An 8,574-nucleotide genomic window follows, 5' to 3' on the forward strand; every position below is an offset into this window, starting at 1 on the left:
AGAAAGGGGGGATGGAAAATTCTACTTTGAACTATTTAGTTTTAAGTAGTGGGTTGTGTTTGTGCTTCTCCCACATTTTGGCATTTATAGAACATACTGCCCACACATGAAATTTAGACCACTTCCTTTGGTTTGACTTTAATACTTTGAGGTTAATATTTTGTGTAAGAATGACTGCTTTTGAGTCATTACCCCAACCACAGTAAGTAGAAGGACGTTAATGTATTAGAAGAACTGTCCTGCCAAATGATATTTTCCCCTATTGTGCTCTTGTTTTAATTGGAAGTGGGAAAAATAAGCACTTGCTTGGTGCACCTATTCGTTTCAAATAAACACATTTAGACAAAAATAAATAAATAGGCAATTTCAATCATTCTATTAAAATAAATTTGGCTTCAGATCTGGAAACATCCCAAGTACCTATCAGTAGATGAGTGGATAAAAAAAAAAATCTGTGATATAGTTATATAATGAAATACTACACAGCAGTAAAAAAGAAGGAAATTTTACCTTTTTTTGAGCAGGGATGAACCTGGAGATTATTATGCTAAGTGAAATAATCCAGTTAGAGGAAGAAAAATATCATATGATCTCACTTATATGTGGAATCTAATGAACAAAATAGAAACAAAGGCACGGACACATGGAACAAACTGACAGCTGTCAGAGTGGAGGGGGGAGGAGGGGACTGGATGAAAGAAGGTGAGGACATAATCGAATGGAATGGAGGTTCGGCTGTCTGCTGTAACTAAAAGCCAAACTTGTGAGGCAGGTGATAGTGCAAAATGAAACAGGTTTTATTCAGGTGCCAGGCCACCTGGGAGAATGGTGGACTCTCCTCTTAAAGACTATCTCCATCTTCCTGCTCAAGCTCAAGGTTCTTAAACGGATAAAGAGGGATGCGCTCTTTTCCCCACCCAATTATCTTTCTAGCTTTTGGGGTGGGGATGTGCTTGGTCACTATTCATTCACCTTTCTCGCTTTTGGTCCTCTCAGTGTAAGAACCTCCCTCTGCCACCACTTTGGCCAATGGGAAAGATTCCCTAGCACGGGACTGAATGCAGTAACAAAGGAATTAGCCAAAGAACATTTATGCATAATCCACAGACACAGACAACAGAGTGCTGATGGCCAGAGGGAAAGGAGTGGGAGCTGGGTGAAGGTAGGCAAAGGTGAGGGGTGGGGAATAGGGCCATCTATAATAATGTCAACAATAAAAATTAAGTTAAAATAAATAAATAAAATAAACTTGGCTTTCTCCCAAAATATTAGTATTTATTTACTTAACCTTTTAAATGTATTTCTTGAGCATTAACTGAGACAATATTTACTAATATGAAGGGTGGTCGTGGGTAATAAATAAGACTACTGAAATATATATCTAGCTCAATCTAGAAGTTCTAAAGAAATGTGAAAAAATAAATGTAAACATTATTGAACATAGACAAATCTAACTTCTTTTGGAAAATAATCTTCTTTTATATTGAGGAATAGGTGGAAGTTTTATTTGTGTAACGGTGTCCAAAATAAAACAAGTACAAACATTCACTCAAAATTGCAACTGTCACATAACTCTACTGTACAGAAATAAGTCTTTGTTTTATGTGTGTAAGTTCTTTACATTGACATTTGAGATACTTTTATTTACTTACTTAATGGTATTTATTAGAAAGTGTAAAGTAAATCACAGTATTTCTTGAAAAAAGTCTCAAGGGAATCTGAAAAGTTGCTATATATTTAACCAGCAGATGGTGCTAAGCTCCCAAAAACCTTTGTGCCAGGCAAAGAAAACAGTATTCAGAAGTTAATTACCATATGATTTCATTCAAATGTGAATACAGTAACAAACTGAACTAACAAGAAAAATAGAGATAGACTCAGAGATTGAGAACAGGCTGACAGCTCTGGGATGGAAGGATCGAGGAAAAAAAAAGAGAGAGAGAAAGAACTCATGGAACTCATGGACGGGGACAACTGTGGTGATTACAGAGGGATGGGGAAATGGAAGCAGTTATGGGGGATAAATGGTAACAAAAAATACAATTAAAAATAAATAATGAATGATGCATTTAAAAAGTTAACTTAGAGCTGAAAGTTAGTCTATTGCTTACTGACTCTTGTGCTTATATGAACACTCATCTTAAGGAATCATGGGAAATTATTTCCTACAGGTCAAGACTGCTTTATGTAATCCTTCCAGACTCTTGCTTTGCTGTTCATATTTCAGTCTAGCCCGTAGAAAGATATAAGCTCAGTGAAAAATTTGTTCGTTAAATGTTAGGCCATGAGTAAAGGAAAAAATTGTAAATAAAATCACTCCCAGCTCTCAAATTTCAGTTATTTTAAATCCAAAGTAACATGGTAGGAACTGATTCAAACCAGCTTTTGCAGAATCATTAACATTAGTAGGAAATGGAAATATTTTAGATGTATTAATGGGACATGGAAATTCAATACCTGAGGACTGCATATCTGCTTTTTCTCAAAGGAGTTTAACTTTATATGTATTTTATGAAGGTTTTTGCCACTTTTTCAGTGTTCCATGGTATATTTTAAAATCTGTTCTACATGTAGCTGGATGATACTATGAGCTTTTGAGTCTTCATTGTTAATCTCATTGAAACAATTCAAGTTTCAACATTCTATTCTTTATTTTTAAAAACAGGGAATATAATATAGTGAAAACAGAGATATTTGACCTTTTAAATGAATTAAATTAGAAATTATCAATGAAGAAAATTATTTTATTTTTTTTAATTTAAGTTTGTATCAGAGTCAGCAGATTAAGTTATTGCTGGTACTACCTACAACCTCCAAAACCTCAGTAGTTTAAGAAACAGAGGTTTATGTCTTACTCACACGACAAGTCTATTACAGGACACCGGGGACTCTCTTCACATCATACTCACTATAGGACCCAAGCCAGGCATTAATTACCAACTGAAACATTTGTCTCTGAGGCACAAGGAAAAAGAGGTAGTAAACCTACACTTTCTCAAAAGCTTCCACCTGGAAGTAACACTTTACTTGCACAAACATCTCATTACCCAAATCTAGTCACATGGATACACCTAATACTAGGACACCTGAAATGTAGAGAGCTTTGGAAATACATGGTAAGGAGTCACTATAATTTATAAACATTAAATCACTCTACCCAAATATAATGGAGATTCAGAACTATTTTGTATAAAACATTCCATACAAACTTTTATGCCCTTAACCAAATTTTTAAGATCTTTAAGATTTGGTAAATGCAAAAATCTTGGATTAAAGAAAATGCAAAAGTTCTTTCTTTTATAGGCATTAAAACTGGTTGGAGAGAAGAGACATATTTGAAAAATAAAGTTCTTATAAAACCAATATCAAATATTTTGATAAATATTCTTAAAGATGCAAATGAGGATGGGTAAGGAGGCACAAAGTGGTAAATATGGAAAACTAACCAGAAGACTGGAGATTTGATCTGGATGTTACAGGAGATGTAGAATTGTACTGAAGTAGCGGTGCATTCAAGACAACAGGAATGACTATGAGAAAAGACATGGAAGTGGGAATAAACAAAACTGTTGATTCTGAATTATGTTAAAATGACTGAGATCATTAACTTTCTCTGACCTGCAAAATTTTCAGAGAACGTTTGTGTTTGTGTGTCTGTGTGTGTGGAGAAGGAGGACGTAGGTAGGTGGGGAGAAGGCAAGCATCAAAGTTGCCAGCTTATACTTTTCCACCAAGGAAAAGCTTTCAAAATTTCTGTCATCAAATATCACTGCCATTTTATGAAAAAAAAATTTTTATCACAAAAGGAGGGGGAAAAAATCTCAAATTTTTACATTTGAATATTGTTAGCTTTATAGGACTCTTACCATATTATCCATATTTTCACCATTTAACTGTGGGCCAGTGAAAACTTGGTCACAAGCCAGCTTTTGTAACTGTCCTGGAAATGGAGAATCCAGATTAAGATGAATGAGAAAGTCAGAAGATTCAAAACAAAGCTGAGAAATTTCAATTTGGTTGATAACCAATAATTACTGTATATCTTTAGGTAGAGGGCTAGTTGGAATTCAGGAGTGGAGGTGGAGGGAGGAGCCTAGAAGACAGAACTTCCAAAATGACCTGCCTTAACCCAGAAAGATATAAGGACCTAGATTAGGAAGCAGACAGAAAAAGAGGAGGCATTGTATAAAAAAGACCAAAAAGAGACCATAAAAATAAGCCTATACACCCACCCCAAGTTTTCTCTTTTTTTTAATGATTTGTATAACAAAGTTCCTAAATGTCTAACACATCAAAATGTTCCATAGATCTTGAAAAATGCTATATAAACAAAGATACAACTCAGCAATGAGAAAAAGAAGTATTTCAACATCCTCCATGGTGGAAGGCTATCACTTAAGCCTTCATAGAGTAGACTTGGCCCCAGAGTGTGCTGCAAACTAATTGTGTTTATGTAACACTAATCTCAGTTATGTTTTTACATTCATGTGACCCATTCTCCACAGTCACATGAAAACAACATGTCTTAAGCACTGAATGATTAGTTACTTGAACCTGTGTAGGTCTGTAGAAAGAGCATTACAGTAGTGCCCCCTAACCATGGAGGATATGTTCCAAAACCCCCAGTGGATGCCTGAAACCTCAGATAGCACAGAACACTATCAGCTTCACCTCTGCTGGTAATGTGGCAGCAGCTTCTTCAATGGTCGACGCAGCCCCTCCAGTCATTTTTATATTGTTCAGTCTGAACCTATTCCTGAATCTGTGTAACCATCCCTTATGTGCAGTGAATGTCTGGGTGTCACTTGTTTCAGCAGACCACTTGCTGAAGTCATTGTACAGACTCAGTGTTTTCTGGCACAATGCACTGCTGTCAATCAGAACATGCTTTCTGTTCATGTCTTCCACCACAAAGGTAATACCTTTCCCATCCTATCTATGCACTTATCACACACTGTAGCTGTCAATTCTGTAGTTCAAGGTGAGATAGCAAAACTAGCACAAATTTATTTTTTCTTCTTCAAAATATCATGGGTAGAAGATTCATTCTTTCACAGATCTTAGCAACCTCACTTAGAGGAAGCACTTCTCTTTGGCATATGAGAATTGCCAGTTATGATGCTGGCATCATAACTCCTGTGCTTTTTGGCCATTAAGTAAAATAAGCGATACTCTTAACACAAGCACTGCAATATTGTGACAGTTGTATCTGATAACCAAGACGGCTACTAAGTGACTAATAGCTGTGGAAGTACAGGACAAATGGATGATTCATGTCCCAGGCAGGACAATGAAGTAGAAACTTGCCATTTAAGGTACTTAAATGCCTTAGAAATGTTAATTATATAATTATATTTAAATGCCTTAGAAATATTAATTATATTAATTCACTTATTCTTCACAACAACCATGTGAAGTAGTTATCGTATCTATCTACATTATACCAGTGAGAAAACTGGAGCACAGAAAGGCTAAACCGTATGCCCAAAGTCTCACAGCTAAAAAGTGAAAGAGGCAGGACTTGATAAAACAGATACGGCTCCAAAAGCACCACACCGTCTCATCCCACCAGGAGCAACTCAAACAGGGCATAACAGTTGAGGAACATGCAGATGAAAAATAGTCTCTGCAAACAACAGATGAACCAGAAGAGAAAAATAAATAAGGTAAGCAATGAATTGTGGTAGGTGTGGGCATGGGTGTGGGTGCACTGGTACATGTGTGTGAGCTTCTCTCCCTTTCTCTCTCTCCCCCTTCCTCTTTTCTAATTCTCTCTCCCTCTTTCGCCTCTCTTCCTTTCTCCCTCTGTGTTGGGAGTATAAATGGGTACAACTCCTCAGATAGGAAATGTCTATTAATCTTACAACTGTATGTATCATGCCCAACAATACCACTACTGAGAATTTATTCTATGAATATGCACGCACTAAAGCAAAACAAGCTTTGTATAAATTTACTCATTATAATGCTGTAAATGCAAATAATCAAAAATAACCCAATGTCCACAATAGGTTGAATTAATTAGGGTACATCAATAAAATGGAACACAGTGGGGCAATGAAAAAGAATTATTCAATAGAAAGCTCTCAATGTAGTGACAGAAAAGATCTTCAAAATACAATGAAAAACAAGGTACAGAACAATGTATGTAATATGTTAAATTTGGTCTGAACAACACAGAGGAACAAAATAAAAATCAATACTCATACTACTTACATGAGCATGAAGAAATCTAAAAGGGTACATAAGAAAACAATAACAGGATGTTAAGGCAACTTTATGGTCCATGCTTTTATGCTTCTGTTGAAATATTATCCCTATCATCTATTCAAAACCTTAATTTTAAAAATCCTTCATTTAATATTTTTATTTTGATTTTTTTAAATTTTAATTGTTGTTCAAGTACAGTATTCTGCCTTTTACTCCCATCCCAGCCCACCCCCCCGACCCTCTCCACCTCCCTGCTATTTTTATGCTTTAAAATCACTCCTTAACCAAGTGGCTATTCCTTCTCCTCCCTCTCTAAAGGGTCTGCCAAACTGGCTCCTTACCCTTCCTAGCACACCCCAGGAACTCTTATTCCATTCTCCTCATGAATACCCCAGACCTTGGCCCTCTCCTAAATTCTACCTCCAAACCTACTTACCAGCTCCTTAGGGAAACCACCAAAACAAGGGTCTTAAATGGAGGGCAACTCTACCTAATGGAGGGAAGTTGAGGGGACATCTGACAACTTCACTTAAGCACTTTACTGAAGTATGTTTCCAAATACCTACATTCTTTGCCTAAGAGAAACTCTGATAAGTGGGATTTCCTCCACCTCCTGAAGTACTCATTTACTCCCTCACTAGTGGTGTTCCTCTTTCTACACAACCCAGCATTACCCAGCCAGTGACGGTCTCCTTCCCACTCTTTATTTTGGTGGGTACTGATACTCATGGGCCCCCTCCCATCTCTCTTACCTAACACTGAATTAAGCTAAATCTATCTCTAAATAGGCCAAAGGCTCTGCCAAAATTTAGAGAATCACTGCAGAACTAGTCAAAACTGAGGATTTTTGGCTCACACTCATGAGAGGGGCAAACAAACACCACCCAAATTGAATATACTTCTCATATATTTTCCTACCTTTCTAATTAAAGCCAAATGTTTGAATATTTCTCAAATTACCTCTGATGAAATTTGCCACAATATTTTGCCTTTCAAAAGTAGATGAACTTATATTTACATTGTTAATAGATTTATTTCAATGCATAGTAGTTTTTCAGTTTGTTTTTCCAGGATATCATAAATCTCCACTGTGGCTGGCCTGATGAGCTCTATCCTTTGATAGACTGACATATCTGCTCCCTGGCCACACGTGCACAAAAACAATTACGGGAACCTCCAACTGATCAGGATACTATCTCACATGACATTTTGCCATTATTTTTTGTCCTTGCCATGGATATAGGGAAGCCTGGGGAAAGGAATCCGTGATATTAGGGAATAGTTAACACCAACAGTGGAAAAAGTAGTCTCCCAACTTGATCATATTTCAAAATACTCACAATACTAAAAATCCAGAACATGTCAGCAGTGAATTTCAGAATCCACTGTAGGTGTTGTCCCATTTGATTTCCACAATTTGAGATGCACATAGTTATTTCTATTCTATAAATCAGGAAATGAAGACTCAGATGATAACTGAATTTCCCCAGATCACATGGCTAAGAACAAACAAACCTGTGAGGTGCCTGAATTAAGCTTATCTTCAGTGATCCCAGAGTAAATTTCTGTGATTATTAAATTTAATAATTATCAATAATGGGCATTTCCAAATTCAAATGAGCTTAAAATTTTATGAGACTATCTCATTCCTTGAGAACACAGTCTACTGAGGTTGGAAATTCCAGAAAATAGGAGCTAAAAAGGTTAATTTATTCTGACAGAAGGATGATTAATACAAGGTAAGATTACCTGTCTCTAATTAACCTAGTCCATTATTGAATTCTTAACAAGAAGGATATGGATAGCAGAAATGTCACTCACAAAAAATTCAGATTAGAATTCACTGTGGGAATAATAATCATTATATTCGTTAGCCATTGGGAATGTTTAAAACCACTTTCATATTTAAACCAGAACCTAAAATACTTCTTTATTTAATCCTCTGTTAAGAGGATGATGAGACATAAAATTAACAAGTACATTTTAACATCTAATTTTTTTAATGTTTTTCAAAGGTGTTAAAAAGAAGTCTGTTTATTTTTTTTAAATCAATGCCAATCCTGCTTAGTACCTTCAAAGCCTTTCTAATAAAAAGTTAAACATTGTTACTGAGCTATATTCTTGACTGAACAGTGATTTAACAATAGACCTATCTCCTCTCCAACACTCCAATAGCCACTTACACTTGCCATACTGGAATAGGAAGTCAGACAGAACGACATTATTCATTAAAAGTACTTCTAATGACCTTGAAAAAGTAATGATGCTTTAAACTTCCCTAACTTAAAATCTTAGACACTAAAAATATTTGATTTGCCATATCCTGTGGGTAAAGTTGTATTTTTTTTCTTTTCATTGTAGATT

This window comes from Phyllostomus hastatus, unplaced genomic scaffold (genome assembly GCF_019186645.2).
Source record: "Phyllostomus hastatus isolate PE091 unplaced genomic scaffold, TTU_PhHast_1.1 phas_contig_58, whole genome shotgun sequence".
Classification (NCBI taxonomy): Eukaryota; Metazoa; Chordata; class Mammalia; order Chiroptera; family Phyllostomidae; genus Phyllostomus; species Phyllostomus hastatus.